Genomic DNA, 17,267 nt, shown 5'->3' with positions numbered 1-17,267 from the left:
TGATGCAACCGTTCGTCATACAGAGTTCCGGCAACGCGTATGTGGGAGTGCACACATACGCGCGCGTGTGTGTTGGTGGGGTGTGTATGGGTGGGTGTCAATGCACCGAGGTACAGTAATGTTTTCGTATTCAAATGGAGTGAATTTAGCTCAAAAACGAGGCACGAGGAGGAACAGCAGCTACCACGAGCGCTGCTAACAACTGAAGCTTTATTGCAGACAAGGGATAAATAAATAGGAAAAGATGCAAACCTCCCCAAAAATACACAGGAGAAAATATCAGATAGGTGAATCATATCAGATATCAGATATCAGATATCTAGCTATCTAGGTACCAGATATATATTTAGTAGGGGTGTGCGAATATCAAAATTTTCGAATACGAATCGAATATCGAATAATCAAGGACAGACGCATTTAACCACTACAAAACATTTATTTGACCACCCAAGAACATCACAGTTCAACTATCGATTATTAAATGAACAGAAAAGGTGTGTGTGGCTGCACAAAAAGTATCAAAGTGTCGAACATTATTCTCAGAAGAGTGGAAATATCCGAGAGGACGGCTAGTACACAGCATTCATTAAGGCTAGCTTTCCATAAGCACAAAAGCGCGTTGCTGGGATGAACATAAAAGGTTGTCGTGAAAGAAAACCAGCTGCTGCACATGGTCAGGCAGAAGTAGTTCCCTTCTAGCTGAAACGACTCCTCCAGCCACAGAAAATGTCCTCTCACTTGGCACTGACCTGGCACGTATTGCGAGGTACTTCGTGCACAGCTCTGACCATAGCAGCTTCGCAGGTATAGCCACAAAAAAGCTCACCAGCGCAATCAGCTACGGCTTGGCCCTTGGAGGAAGGAAAAATTTTCCTGCCTCGAAGAAAAAATTCGAAGGAAAAATTTTCCTTCATCCATGCGCATTGCTCTGGGCGCCGCCGTGTTATGTCTCTGTCGATAGGGCTTGTGGACCGAAATGAACGCCGGTGCTCACAATGAATATTCGGCTAGATACGAATATTCGCGCCGGGTCGAATATTCGAAAGAACACTAATACTTGGATTTCGAGTCGAATGCGAATACGAAAAATATAATATTCGAAATATATTCGAAAATTTCGAATATTCGCACACCCCTAATATTTAGCTAGCAAGCTAACTGAAGGTGCGCTGACGAGTCTGCGCCCTTTTGTTGCGAAAGCAACACTAAACGAGTCGCCGAGCCATTCCACGGAGCTGACGCAAGGCCATACTGCACATGCGCGAGGACGGCGCACAGCTGGCGCGCCGCCGCCGTCGCTGCGCTCATGACTCAGGGCTCTGTTATACTCCGACGTCGCTGCAGTATAGGGGGGCGAATTTCAGTCCGGCGCAGCGTCGCCAACGTGACGTATCCGACCACAACCTCCGCGCTTGCGCGCACCGAGAACGAGGTGCCGCCGCCGCGCTCGCCAGTTGCGCATGCGCAGTAGCGGCGCATAGCTAGCGTGCCGGGGCCGCCGCCGCTGCCGCGGACTCTCCATCGCCTCTCTCTCTCCTCGTTGCTTTCGCAATCCTCCAGGTTTAACCAGAGCTGAACCACAGCCAATTTTTTTTGTTGTTGATTGTGAATGCTTCGGTGATTTCTTGCGTCAGCTGGTCGCGATGAGTCATAAGAATCTTGCGTCCTCGCAGGTATGGCCTAAACCTACCCTCTTGCAGGTTGCTACCGTGTTGACAGTCAAAGCAGTGATGAGGCAGGTATAGCTTTACTAGCCTAGCGACGCTAATTTCGCCGTGTCTGCACGAATGACCGTGAACAGGAGAAGCGGAGCTGCGTAAATTACCACGTGACTCGCAGCAGCTGTAGCCGCGTGTTCCGCCGTGGCCGCTGCGCGCCGCCTATCCAGTGTCTGGCTATCGACGAAGCAAGTCAGCCGGAGCCGACGTCCTCGAAAGTGGGTACTCGCAGGCGTCGGGCCGAGTCTGATCATCCGGTCCACATTGCCAATCGTGCGAGGGATTTAGCAATCGATAGGGAGCGTAGACGCGCTAAACGGCCAGCCGAAACCGATGAAGAGCAGGAGCTTTGAAAGCAAAGGAAAGGCGCATAACTGGCCCCCTGGGACAGTGGACACCTCAGTCGTGATTTAAGCTATGTGGCGGTAGTGACAGGTGTGCGCTGCATGCGTTAGCGCTGACAACGCTATGGCATACACGCGGCACTGCAGCAATAGGCCGCAGCGTGACTTCACGCTGGATATGCAAGTGCGACTTTCGCTTGCGTAACCAGTGTTAGCTAAGCTAAGCCGCAGCCATTTTTTCCTGTTCCAAAGTTCTGACCGTTGTGGCATGTTCCCGCATGCGATCATTCACAAACCGGCAGGTTTGGCCAATGTACAAACGGCCACAGGAAAGTGGGATGTCATGCACTACACCCTCCCTTTCACATTCCCAGACATAAGCAGTCTTAAGTGTATCTGCCGAATTTTTCGATTTTTTGCCGCACGAACATCGACAAAACAATGAAAATGAAGGACAAATTTCTGGAAACGTTGTGCGAACAGAAAAGCGGTGCCGAGTTGCGTACACGTGCTGTTTACATAGGCGGGAACGAATATTTTCTGCGCGGTGGTTTATGCTGAGGAGTGTTTTCCTCTCGAAAAAACATTGCAGCAAATTACCATCAGGGTGCGGCTAAGGATCATCGCTAGCTGGTTCGCGAAATGATTGACGTCACAATGACGACGCCGCGCACTGCCACTGAACAAACACCAACAGCCGCAGTAGCCTACGAATGATTTGGCGGATCCGTTTTCTGGGGGGAAGTGTACTCGGCACCACTGTATGGGCTAGCGCCTCCGGTTCGTATCCGGTTGGAGACTAGGGTATAGAATGGCCCTGCTTCCCAGCCGGCAGCTCTGTAGCCGAGTGAAGCTCTGCTTCAGTAGCAAAACTGATAAAAAAAAGGTATAAGGAAAGCCTCACGGAGCGCCAGCGGAGGAGACCTTACGCAGGTGCAACGTCACCGCACGGAACCGGCACATGTGCGTCACATGCTGGCACATGCGCCCGCGGCGGGCGCACGCACGCACGCACGCACGCACGCACGCACGCACGCACGCACACACGCACACACGCACACACGCACACACAGATCACGACAGTGCAGTGTCGCCACACAGCGAAAGGCGCGGCAAGCGATTTGCTTCACTCATCACATTGCTAAAGCAGACGCCAGCCGGATACTGAAGCGGCACCTGCCGCCAGGTCCAGTCTGTGTATACGCCGCACGTAAAGTAGGAGTGAGGGTACAGACATGCCTGCGAGGCCTGTGTCGTTAGGTGGCGCAGAATGCAGTTTTGCCACGTTTTCTCACGTCCCGCAATATTGTTATCAAGGTATACATAAAAAGTGGAGGACTGTTAAGGGCAGTAAACCGGAGGAAGCGTCACTGTAACGACGTAAGGCACGCTTCTCAACGAATGCTCACTGTTCCTTGAAAGACACAATAGTGCTATCTAGGCCGAGAATCGGCAAAATGTACTACTAACTGCATTACTTAGTCCTCGCGACGGATGGTTATTCGACGGGGAGGCAGTAATGGTTACTCTTTGAGAAACTAATGGCTGCTGTAATCGAGCTAATCCTCATGGGTGCTATCGCCGTAGCCCTTTTAGTCCTCACTGAGAGTGTAGCACCTTTACTGTGCGCGGTCTCTGTGGTAGAGGCAGTTTATGAACATAATTCTCTGGGATGACTGGGCGCCTGCGGTGCTGCATGAGATATGTGGTTTCGAGGAGCCTGTACTATCTTTCTCTTCTCAATGCCCAAGTGAGAACGGTGCTAATAACAAGGATGACAAGGTGGGCTTGGTCAGACCCCACCGTTTGTGTGCCGTGTGTCTGCGCGATGGCAATACACTCGCTTTGGCTGCAGATAAATTGTGCTAAATGCCATTCTCAACGATTCTCAGCCTTTCGCCTATAGCTATCGTCAAACACCACCGACAGATCAGCTAGATATCTTTCATTATAACAATTTGCGAAACTGCCCATAGGTCCTATAAAGGGTAGCGGGAAGATTTTAAGTAACTTTTAAAAAACTAGGCATTTTTAAGATAAAATGGTGATTCTTTCGCAATCATAGCGAAGGTATTGGCTGACGTCATAAAACTTGAGGAGTTGCTTACGAGGGTAATTAACTAGAAACTGACAATTAACATTTATTTTATCGGCTAGGCGCTTGGTTGCATGTAATTAGAGCATTGTAGCGGGTCATCAGGGCAGCCAACATCAGTTATTAGTTATAAGCCAACATCAGTTATTAGACGCTGTAGTCGGATGCAACTGAAGAGCGAAGCGGAAAGTGCCCTCAAGGGAGCCGCTCCAGGCGTCAATCGATGTGTCCCCTCTCTCCCTCGACCGATCTCCTGGGACCTGCTAAATCGCAGGGAGTGGGAGATAAACGAGGAGTAACCAAGGCGTCATGAAAATCGGTCGGCGCCACTCATAGAGTTTCTTACTATTACCTAGAGGGAAAGCTGGCAAGCCGTCTATGGGAGTTTGCATGGAGACCCCACTTGACCACCTCAGCCACCATGGGCGCTCAAAGCATCATGGGGCGGTGAGCTACTTGTTGCGGAACTTCAACTTTTGGCCAAAAAATAATAGAAAAATAAAGCTGTTTGGTAACTACAAACGTCCTAACATTCAATATCTTGTCTAATGATTGCAACAAACGAGCAAAAAAGCATTTAAGTGCAAAGTTTTCCTAAAATAAGAGATTTCTAGCTTTCCTATTGGCCAAGTGATGAACACTAAAAAAACTAATATTTCGTAATTAACAGGCGCACTTTTAAAAGTAAATATGTTTTCAAAAAAAATGTTGTTGTTTAGATACTTTAAGAGGTTTTTTAATGGCATTTCGGAAGAGTAAAACCTTTTATTGGCGTCGTGTGTCGTCGAGTTTTCACTACTATGGCTTTTGCACACTGCGCTCGCGCGAAAGTCGTCTGCGCACACACAAACAGCGTTTTCGGAATGAAACATCTTAGTAAAGCCACTCCGTGTTCCCAAAAAAATACAACTGTCTCGCAACAAGTAGCTCACCGCCACATGATGCTTTGGGCGTCCATGGTGGCTGAAGTGCAGCGCCGCCAGCTTTCCCTCTAGGTAATAGTAAGAAACTCTATGGCGCCACTGGCTGGAGGCCCCTCTTTGAGAGGAATCTGCCGCTTCGTTCTTGAGTTGTATCCGACTACAGAAATTTATCCTTATAAAAGGAAAAATTTTGATGACTTTTACGCAACCCCAATTTTAAATTCTGATCTTGTATCATTACCTGCCGCGGTGGCTATAACCAGGTGACTAACCGGAGTTTAGCTGACTCCTTTAACACCACTAGCGGCAGCCAAATGAACTACTCAGGACTGCACAACTGTGTGTCAAACACAGCTAACTGCACAGCTCACCTGTGGCGCCGTCATTTAATAACCCCCCACCCCCAAGGAAACAAAAACGCGGTGTATACCCGGCTTGTGACCGCAGTTTTGTAACCGACATGATCAAGAACTCCCCACGAACAAAACCACCTTATTTTCGCGACCACGGCCCCAACAGTGGTCTAAATTTAGCTGCATATTGGAGCGCCGAATTTTAGAGAGATATCAGCGTTCTTGTGATTCCTGCGGCTCAGTGGACACTGGCGCCACGAAACCAGTCAAGTCGAACGCACCCTGTTTTCCACCTCTTTACATTTTATTAAATGCCTCGCTACTTTTTTTTTTTCTTAGCTACAAAGCATATGCTTCACGGCTGTGGACATACGAAGGTGTTTTGACTCTGAGATGTAAACGATGTTACTGTTTATGTGTGGGAATGCGAGAGCATTACCCTGGCGCGCCGCAGGCAGAGCGCTGTATTGTCTGCGTCGTTTCCGGTGGCGCGATGTATGACATCCCCCTCACACACACTCGCGCGTATGACACCACCCGGAGCACTGTACAACGACCAGTTGTATCGCAAATTTGATACGAAAGTCTGGGAAGGCATACATTTGAAGGTACATATGCCGTCGGTTCGAATCCCTGTCGCAAGCTAGCCTCGAACTTGGCTAGCACATGTAAGCTATATGCCACGAGAAATCATACGATACCATCCGGAACGCTGTACGACAAACGGTTGTCTCACAATGTTGGTACGAATGTCGGGAAGTCTGGCACCACATGGAAGTCGGCCTGCGGGGAGTACATATAGACGAACGACATGTATCGGACTGTGTGAAGTGGCAGTGCTCGGCTTGCTGTGTACGTCATATGGCCGCTTGATGGCGTCACCCCATTTTTCTTTCCCAGGACCATCGCTGGGATTTTCTGTACCATCTGCGAGTACACACACGCACGCACACACGCACGCACGCACACACGCACGCACGCACGCACGCACGCACGCACACGCACCACCGTCTTTTCTCGTAAAGGGACTAGGAATGCTTTCGCGTTAAAAAACTTGCATACTCTTCGTCCGCCTCAGGCGCAAAGTGATAGCGACAGTTGTAGATCACCGACTACAAGACCGCCCTTCCACTGCCCACGTGGTCAACATACTTGCTGGCTAGTAGGTTAGTTTTCAGTTAAGTCGCATGTACAGTTATTACTGTAAAAAAAAAACTCAATTCGAACAGTTAATGATACTGAGTCCAAATCGAATGCGAAAATACGATCAGTATAATTATCGGAATAAAACGCGGTTACCTATAGCCAATAACACATTTGCATCGAGAAAGTTCGTGTCCGTGGTATGCAATGAAATGGGTGCGTTGCTTATATAGTCACTTTTTTTTATGCAGCAGGCTTCCATGAAATCAGGTGTGTTTTGGTCTTAGCTTGTACCCGATGTTTTCATCTCCTTAAAAACAAGCGCTCTTGTGTGGTTTGACTTTAGCTTCAGCTCTTCCAATTTCCGAGCACGCAGTTCACACGAAGCGCGCACTTCTAGTTAGATGATCGCGCTTGAACTTTCTGCCTCTTACTATTTTTACGCCTTGACCAAAGACTTGCCTTAATGTTTTCTTAGTTTCGACTGCTTGATTGTTCGTTTTTCTGTTTTTTTCACTCGTCGTCTTTTGTCCTTACGATTCGTTAAGCTTACATCAATTCTGGGACTTTTATTTATTTTTTTTTTGCCATCACCAGCTTCCTTTTTCGTTCGATACCTGCTTTCGTTTTGCTGATCTGCAATAGAGAAGAAAATGTGCATGCTTAAACATTTGTCATGTTTTGATTAAAGAAATTGGCGTTTTTTGTCGTGTTCATTCCAGCTTGTCTGTTGTGGTTTCAGTAAACTGTGCCTATACCAGCGGTGTTTCGCAGACTTGCGTCTGAACCTTTAGCATGCGGTGTTCGCAGACCTACGGCCGTGTTGCGATTTCTTAGGCTTAATTAGGTCTGCGCAACTCAGCGACAATGGGTCGTGTGTCGTATACCCGAGTATTACTGATGTGATACCAATCCAACTTTAGTTCGTTTTTACTTTTTTCATCTCATAAAACTTTCTTCAAGCTTTCATTCCAAGTGCTTCACGATGCTTGGTTTTAGAAATCTAGCCGCCACACTGAGTGGCGTAGCCAGCCGATTGGTAGGGCAGCCCCACTGTTCGCCTTTCGTACTCCTTATGAAGCTATCGTTAACCCTGTTAGTTCCAAACTGTTCCTCCCGACGCAGTGCAACCCTGCGCGACACGACGGGGTCGACGGTGCTCCACAAAGCCTCTCACCCTCCAGTGCGCGCTGCATTCAGCGCTATACAGGAGACGTATCCCCTTTCTTCATAGACTGAGTGCGGAGCTTTGAACGAGACTCCGTCACAAATGTTACGAGGCGAAGGATATTCGCGTCGGAAGCAAGGCTCAGCTAGATTTGCTTCGTTTATCTAAGTTCATCCGTGGGGTGTTCCGTCGTCCCTGCCATATAAGGCAAAAAAAAAAAAAGCTCTGGAGCGATCCAGAGACACAAACACTAATGCGAGGCCAATCTCAGGGCTGTCTCTGCCATCTCTTACCACCACGCAGTGACGGCTTCAGTGCGAGAAGCCCGGTCAGACTCAGTCTATATAGCGTCCAAAATAGGGCGAAGCTTTTTGCGCGCGTCGGTTCAGGGAGACGCAGACGGGCGCGGACTTCCTCGCTGGCTGCTGCTGCTCATGCAGGGTTGGGGCATGCCTGCAGCTGACTGCACGCTACCTGCCTATCACCTTTGTCTTGCTCCCATTAGTTAAGGGTGCAGACAATGGCCGCTCGCGCCTTGTCTGCTTCGAGCTTCGTTCGCTTATTGCGTTCGCGCCGATCCCACGACCTTCTTTTCACAGGTGACGTGAGCCGCGCTGGTTGGAAACAGCCTGACACGACTTGAACCACGAAAGTGATAGGCTTTGATAGACGACACGTTTCCGTAATAACGTGCCATTCATAGTTCCGAAACCGCCCGAAAGAGGAACACGGTGCTCTCGTCGCGAGCAACGGCTGCTCTCGCGCCTGCACGCCGCGGTTGCTGCGCCAACTACCGCGGCATAACCTCGCTCCCGGCGTGGGGCTGTATTCTCGCTCATCTACTTGCCTACCGGCGAAAACAGTGAGGAGACGCACTTGCGGTGTAATGGAAAAAGGACAAACGCCGCAGATACTGCAACATGCGACGTTCGCACGCCCAACGTCTAATGCAGGGGCTTCTCGAAACATATCCCTATATCTCACGATGACGAGTCAGTGATGACCTATAAGAGCACTTCTCGTTTTTTTTTTTAATTTTGTTCGTTTCTGAACGACCACGAGTGCAATCCAATGATAACATGGTGTATAGATTTTGTAATCGATGTTGATGTTGCACTGCAAAAAACGACGTCGCATATAAACAATTTCTAATTTGCAACAAATTACACCCGGCCGTTACAACTTGTGGTCGCTCCACTCGACAAGCGCATCCGCGCTCTAACAATCAGTCCGCATTTAACGGCCGCTAAGGGACCGCACGTTCTTATCGATGGCGGCGTCCCTTGTAAGAAGCAGCTTCGAAATACGCCGTGTATCTTCTCTCACGTAAGAGCGATTACTGAACGGGCGCTTCTCGAGCGCCAGCCCATCACGACAACCCAACCACGATACCGGTCATAAAGGGAGGCATCATTCAAGGATTGTTACACTGCGTGACGTCGTTGAATGGTATCGTGAAGTTCAAAGCATGCAACAATGCCCCAGTGGTTGGCGCCGTAACATTGGAGAGTTCCACGGTGACAGCATGCGGCTCAGAAATCTCAGTACGCAACAATTTTCACAATATGCCGCCACAGACATGCGCTTGTTGCTGGCGGGAAACGAACCCGTGTTGTGCACAAGTTCGGACCGGCCCTGGGGAAAAAAAAAAGATAGGAAAAATTATGTCTGCAGCGCGTAGACGCGGTGGCATATGCGTTGTTGTTTGTTCTCATAGTTCAATTCCACTGCGAAGTTTTTTTATGTCTTTATGCGGGTTTAACTTCCCAAAGCCACTCAGGCTATGAGGGACGCGCTCTGCGCTCTGCGGAGCACAGACGGCACAGAGTTCCCGCGCTCTAAACAGGCCTGTGGACGACTGTACTTCTAAGATGCAAGGAGAGGACAAACTGAAGTTAGCCTGCATGCACTGATTCCTGCGTTCTAATGACAAAGAGGCTACTTTCACTGCGAACGGAGCTTTCATAAGCTATGGAAATTAAAAAAAAAAGATAAGTATCGTCGCCACCGGCTGTGTTTGCCAAGCAAAGCGCGATGACGTCGAGTGCAGTTTTTCTCGCGCATCTCTCAGACTATGCCACATCGCTCGCCTCATCCTGTCCGGCCACCATGAAGTGAAGGAAAGAATGCGAACACCGTGAGCGCGAAGAGGCAGAGAAAAACTCGGAGGACACCTAATTACCATTAGCTGTGACGTTGTGACAATGCGATAGCATAAGAACCTCGTTGTGAGCTTCCATGCACGACCACGTATACCATACACGTCGAGAGGAGAGTGATTTCCCTCTCTCCACTTTGTCACCTGCCAGCCGTGGCAGGTCGCAGCTGGCTCTTCTGTGTACCAACCTTGTCAGGTGGCGTTTGCCGCCTGCCAAGGTTCCACTTGCCACTATAGTAAACAGACGTCGCATCATAGTTACAGTGGAGGGAATAAGAGCCCCGACCCTTTATTGCTTGGCTTCTTATACAGATCTCGGTACCGGAGGAATGTTAGGACAGATACGCGGAGCGCAGTATGTTATGAAGCGCCACCTACACTGCATACCTCCTTCTCAAAGGAATCACATTAGAAGTCCAATCTCCTAGAGGGAACTCTACTGCGCCCGCACCGCATGCGCGGAGGATTAGGACAGCACGCAATCTGAACGGTCGTGCAGGGTGATGCTGGTTCTGGTGCATCTTGATTGTGCTTGGGAGTTTCCTGCTTCGGAATATTCATGGCAGTCTTCTCCCCTCCATGGGTCAATGACGCAGACGATCTATAGGGCACCAGATGTCGCCTATTTCGGACCAGGACTCCTCCTGTCGTCTCCACAACATATAGCTGCGATGCCGTTCACCAGGGCTCAGCACCTTCGCAACGACCTGTACGTCTGCCACCCATACGTCCTGACCGGTCGCAGATCCGGAAGGCTTCTGACTCCGTGATGGCGATTACAATCTGCTGGCTGTCGCTACCGTGCAGATGTGTCACTTTCAAGGTCAACAGCTTTGTCGGGCCACTTTGGTTCCAACTTTTTCTGAGCTTTAGCAGTGTGGTCCGGAGGCATCTTCCCGTCAGTAGCTGAGCCCGGCTTAAGCCAGTTGTTCCAGATGTGTCTCAGTAAACGAGCAAGGCCTTTAGCGGTCGTGGTTCTTACGCCAGAGTTCTTTTACCGTCCGCACAGTGCATTCAACTTCTGCATTTGACTAAGGAAATGCTGGGCTGCTGGGGAGATGCATGGGCAAATCCATATCCTGCTGCAAGGTAAGCAAACTCCCAGGATGTAAACTGCGGTCTGTTAACAGTACACAACACCTCTAGTATCCCAAAGCGAGCAAAGACACTTTTCGAAGCAACAATGATCGCCTCACTTGAAGTCCCTCGCCACGTCAGCACTTCAGGAAAACGAGAGTAGCAGTCTACCGGAAGCAGGCAGTCTTGACCCTTGTAATGGAAGAGGTCTGCGCCGACTTGCTTCCACGGGAGTTCCGGTGTTGTCGATGGCATCATAGGCTCAGCACACTGCTGGCTCACCATTGCGAACCGCTTACAAGCTTCAACAACGTCCTTGATCCTGCGGGTGAGTCCGAGCCACCAAGCAGGTTCCCGGGCCTTTGCTTTCGAGCGGACAACTCCTAGATGACATCATCTTGAAGTGTGGTCGGAAGGAGCACTCTTCCTCTCTTTAAAAGAAGAGCATTTAAGACAGTGAGCTGACCTCCGGGCTTCCAGTATAATGCGAGGAGCCCTGGTAGTTTTCACTCTGCTCTCCAACCATGGTGACGGAACCTGGCCAAAGGAGAACATATTCCGTACGATGCTTGGTGCTGTCGGATGGTTTACAAGTTCACAGGCACATATTCTTGTATTGCATCCACGATGAAAACAGTATACTGTTCAACAGAGTCAACTTTGAATAACACATCTCGAGCTAGTTGGTTGTTCATCACGAATCAAAACACGCAAACTTCACAAAGAACACGGAATGGGAAGACGAGACACTGGCGCTGCGTGCCATAGGTGGTCCTTGAATAGATGCCGTCGTCTGTGCAATCCAGTCCGCAATAGCTTGCAAAAGTGGATACTATGTCCAGCTGAGGGTAAAAATCCTCCAAGCAAAGCCAGAATGTCTGATGGCATAACCTTGTTGAGGATGCCGAAGCTGTGCAATCGCGCCCTGCAAGAAACTGCTGCATTCAGTGGCACCAGGTGGTGCGGATTACGGAAGGCGAAGGGAAGGCGAGACAGCGCCAGTATCTCGTCTTCTCTTTCACTTTCGTTTGTGAGGTTTGCCCTATTTTGCTTCGTTAAGAGTCAGTCTGCAAGTTCTCAGAATACAGAAGAGGAGCTCTCGATAACATGTCAACTGTGGCCAGTAGCTCGTCAGGAACATAGTTGATGCTGTACTGATACGGCATCAGTTCAAGCCGCAGACGCTGTACAGTGGTGAGCAGCCTTGTCTAGAGCGCTCGGGCGGTGCACTTCCTCGCAAACAAATCCAGATTTTGTGGCAGCCTCCAGGGTCCAGCTGCAACGCTTGCACGGAAGTAGCGCCAGATAGCCTCGTAAACAAAGCAGGCACGAAAACTTTGCCCTGTAATGAGGGGCTGCTCTCTAATTTCGGTTTTTGTTACCAAGTGCGCACTACTCAAGCGCTCTAGACAAGGCTGCTCACCACTGTACTCTTGGCGACAATAGGTCAACGTCCATGTGGCCCAAAGCTTTGTAAGTGGTTGATGATCAGTCTTCAACATAAACCCCCCACCTCTTACGAACTCATCAAAACATTGAACAGCCCCCGTAACTGCGAGGGCTTCTCTCTCTGTCTGGCTATATTTTTGATCTGTTGCAAGCAGTGAACGAGATGCAAATGCAACGGCGCGCCTTTCACATAAGGGTCTGTCCTGCAGCAGAACTGCACCCAGCCCAAGTAGCTTGAGTCTGTAGAGATCACTCTGAGGCGCTTCGGATGCTAGCAGGCCATGCGAGTGTCTGAATAAAGCATGCTCTTTACCTTTTAAAAGGGAATTTGCTGATGTAAATCCCAAGAGCAAGTGTACTTGCACAGCAGCTCCCGAATCGGTGCCACGATATCGAACAGATGAGGCAAGAAAATTGCAACGTCGTTTACCATTCCGAGAAACATGCGGACACCTCCAACATCAATGGGTAGCTCCATCTTCTTAACAACTTCGACTTTTTTCGGATCTGGCGAAATGCCATTTGCTGACACTACTACTTCTATAAAGTCAACACCTGATACCCCGAACTTGCATTTTCGCTGTTCAATATGAGTTCGGCTCTTCTAAGGCGGTCGAGCACTTCGGTTAGTATTTTGTCGTGCTCCTAGCGATCGCTGGGGACACCCACAGGTCATCGATCATGTTGACCACTTCCTCTTGCCCCTTGAGATTATATGACATCTGTCGTTGAAAGTATTCGGTGCGAAAGCTATTCCCAAGAGGAGGAGACAAAAACAACAAGGTTGTCAAGGTCAAAGAGACAAGGTTGTCAGTTCTTGGCTTTCTACTTGCCGCTTCACTTGGTGGAAACTGGAGGTAGAGTACAGCTTTGAGAACACCTTAGCGTTTTCCAGCAATCCCAGGACCTGTTCAACCATTGGGAGAACTTGGCATTCTCGGAGAACGACTTCATTGAGTTTCGTCAAGGCGACGCACAGAAGGTAGCTGCCAGAAGGTTTAGGCACTACCAGCAGACCAGTGCGCCACGGCGTACGAGTTGTGGCCTGTGCCTTCATCTTGTCGAGTTAAGACTTCGCGACCTGGCGGAGATGGTTCGGGATTCTCCTTGGAACGTTGAGAGAATATGACACCGAATATGGCTGTAGCCGAATAGTATAAGGCTCACAAAGCTCACCTGGCCCCTGTAACAATTCCTGTGCCTTTCTCTCAGTGGCAGAAGATTCTCCGTTCCTCTTCTCTCTATTCCTGCCGCCATCGGCAAACTTGACTGCGAGTGCTTGAATAGCGAGGAACCCTAGTAAAGGTACAAGCTGCGAACGCACCACGTACAGCTTCTGTACAGATGACTTGTCTTTCTTCTTTAGAGTAGTTGTGGAAGCCCCAAGGACTACGAGTGGTTGACCGGCTGGGCCCATGAGCTCACCGTCTTGCGCTTCGACACGGGACGGAAATCCGGCGAACGTACTGCAAAATCCTCAGCACCACTGTCTACTACGACGTTTAGTTGGGTGCCATTGACTTGCTTCGCGTTCAGGCGCTCTGCTGTCACAGCATGCAGTTCTACAGAGTTCGCAGAAGACTTCCGTCGTTGCTTCCCAGAAGAATGCTTCTTAAGGCAGGCACTTTAAAAGTGGCTGTGTTTGGAGCAGAAATTACAACCTGAACGGCGAGCAGGGCATTCATTGCTCGGATGTGACGCGCGGCCGCAGAAGGGGCACATATGAGCATGCTTCGGGGCGAAAGCGAGTCGTGTCAACGGCAAGTGACAACGAATCAGCACAGTCACAGGCTTTTCCGCTCGTTGGCAGCGTCTTCATGGTGTTTGGCGTGTGTGAGAGCTACTTTCAGTGTCACTTGCGAGTTTTGACAGAAGTGGAAGGTGAACTTCCGATCGATCAAGCCAGCAACAAACTGGTCTCGTACGAGTCTCGCTGCGACTTCCGGTCGTGGGATGTTGCTGCGCTTCATAAAAGTTAAGCGAGCAGTGAAAAACGCGTCGTTTGTTTCCTCCGCCTGCTGGGTACGGCGTCAAAGAGAGCCGACTCATATAATTCGTTCAGTGGGTGTACGAAATTATCAGAGAAAGCTTTCTTAACGGCGGCGACGTTCTTGAAGTCGGCTTCCCCGAGCGTGGCCAGCGCGGAGCAACTGACTGTACACCAACCTCCTTCCTGTAGACTTCCGCGCCATGGGCTGCGCACACACGCGCACTAAAACATACCGACCCCAAAATAGACTGAGTGGGAGAGGGAAAAACAGAGGGAGGGAACGGCTTCATGAGCGCTTGACTCGCGAAGGCTGGCCACGTGACGCCATGCTCTCTCTCGAGTTTTTTTCTCCATGACCGGGCCGAGTCTTTATAGCAAGACTTCTTACACACATCCCTCTACAGGAGAAATGGTAGGACAGATACGTGGGGCGCAGTATGTTATGTAGCGCCATCTATGGCACAGTCATTTTGCAGCTGGCAAAAGGTGTGACACCGCCGTTGAGTGTGGTGACATGGGGCTCTATGGTATCGCATAAAAAGGAACGCCTCGAGAGCTCCGCGAGCGCGGAAAAACAAAGTCAGGAGCACCGCGAGATCAGAAAACACGAAAGAAAACTGAAAGAGATGGTGGTCTGGAAAACCTCGCCGGCGCCTAGCCTAGCTTCTCCAGGTTAGCGACCTAGGCTATAGCGCCAAAGAAAGGGGGACCAACTGCTGCCGTTTATCATCAGCGAAGACATTAGAAAGCATCTCGTAAAATTTGAGCACATCTGTGAGAGAAATGACGTAGAGTGGGTTCTTTGGGCGCAGAATTTCTTAGCCCTCCTTCCTGTGGTAGCATCTGACGTGATGACGTACTTGTCAAAGGAGGCATTTGAGAGCTGCGACGATGTCAAAGATGTTCTTTTGGTGAATATCTTAACAAAGCAGCCGACCTTGCTGAAGAGTACTCCACTCGCCAAAGCTTGCACAGCAGGGCATTACTCAGGGAGTATTCTCGGTCCCCTCCTACTTGTCCTTTATATAAACGATATCTTTCCACTATTAACGAGCTTCAATGAATCGGATATGCAGATAATAGTGTCCTGTTCATTAAGGGAGATAATCCATAAATATACGTGACTAATCTAGCATTACAGTAGATTAGGCATCAGTTCGAAAATAACCCCCTGAGAATTAATCCAAACAACACTCAAGCAATATTTTTTTTTCGCCAAGAAACACCACTGCCACTCTCAGAGGAAAGCTATTCCTAGCAAATGATGAAATTGAGCTACAAACGCATGTTAAATCACTTAGGGTCTGTCTCTCAAAAAATCTAACCTAGAATAAGCACGTTCAACACGTTTGCTGCGAACTAATGCAATTGTGGGATTATTAACCAGGAACCGACATATACTACCAACAAAAGAATAGGATACAACGCCTTATTTTTAACAGCATCTAAAGAAAACATTCATAAACTAACAACATGTTAGAAACGAGCAATTATAGCCATTGCAAAAATCACACGCACGGATCATACGTCCGACTATACTTCGCCTCCTATGGCGTACTTCTTGTTGAATCCGTCTACTCATTCCGCATTATTTGCCAATACAAGACTGCCGCTCGCACCCACAATCACTATTTACTTAAATTATTCAACCTCGCCACTGGTAATCACATCCATATCAGCAGACAAAAGAGTTCATGGATTGAACCTTTCCGCCGCACAACATACGGGAACAAATCTTTTTCGTTGTGCATCGACGCCTTCCTGAACGCTCTTGTTCGCGTTAGTGCGAATGTCTACACAGAATCTACTCGGTCACTTTTCACAAAACTAAACTGTAACGCATCCGCTTTCAGGCCGATTCCGAACCAAAGTTTCTATTTTCATTGTTTATCTTTTGCTGCGCTAAACCCAGCTGTCTTATTCATATCCCGTTCAGTTTTTTATATTGTTCTGGTGAATTCGCTTCTTATGCTTCTTACATACTTTACAGTCATTATGCCCTTTTCCCTGTACACTGCATTTTGTAAACCGCTTACTTTTTGCATCACATGTATTATCATCTATATATATTATTTCCGTACAATACTTGACGCCTCAGTGAGCGTTTTATATATATATATTTAATAATGCTGCTGACTATTCAACGGGGCCGGGCTTCGTCAAGCTGCTCATGCGCAGCTTTTTCCCGTCGTCCCTTTTCTTCATTTTGGAGAGAAATAAAATTTCTTTTCATTTGATCTGAAAAAGCGGAGAAAAAAGACGCTCCCCCCCCCCCCCCAAAAAAAAAAAAATTGTGGTCAAATGACACCGTTCGCGCATCTCAATTTTCGGAAAGATGCGTCTCCTTCCATAGGATACTGTGCGGGAAGTACAAAATGATTCACAGGAATCTAGTGATACTCCCAAGCAGTGCGCGGATGCCGCACGTGCATTTAACCTGATAAAACCGTAAAAAAGAGCGGCACATCGCGGCAAACAGCAAACAACAGATTGCTTTCGCAAAAAAATTGGAAACCGGCAGGAATATCCAGCTTCCGGAATATATATATGCAAGAGATATGTGTGAACGGCAAGAAGTGCAGAGCGCTTCGGGAATCAGCAGCAACAGGAGACGTTGTCCACCCATCTTTCATTTCACTTAAGGATTTTACTGGGGAATTCGCGTGGATTAGTCAGGTTACCGAGGAGCAGAACGTCTGTTTGCCAATCGCAAATGTGTGTATCGAAGGTAATTTTGGTAAGCTCAGCATCGAAGCTGCCGTGTCCACCGCCCTCCCCGAGCATTTTCCTTACCTCTTCTCAAATAGCTCAAAGAAGCTATTGAAAGGTCAAGGGACATCGTTCTTTGC

Source organism: Amblyomma mixtum, chromosome 3 (genome assembly GCF_055824585.1).
Source record: "Amblyomma mixtum isolate Tamu chromosome 3, ASM5582458v1, whole genome shotgun sequence".
NCBI classification, from domain to species: Eukaryota; Metazoa; Arthropoda; class Arachnida; order Ixodida; family Ixodidae; genus Amblyomma; species Amblyomma mixtum.
Note: the sequence above shows the minus strand (reverse complement) of the source record.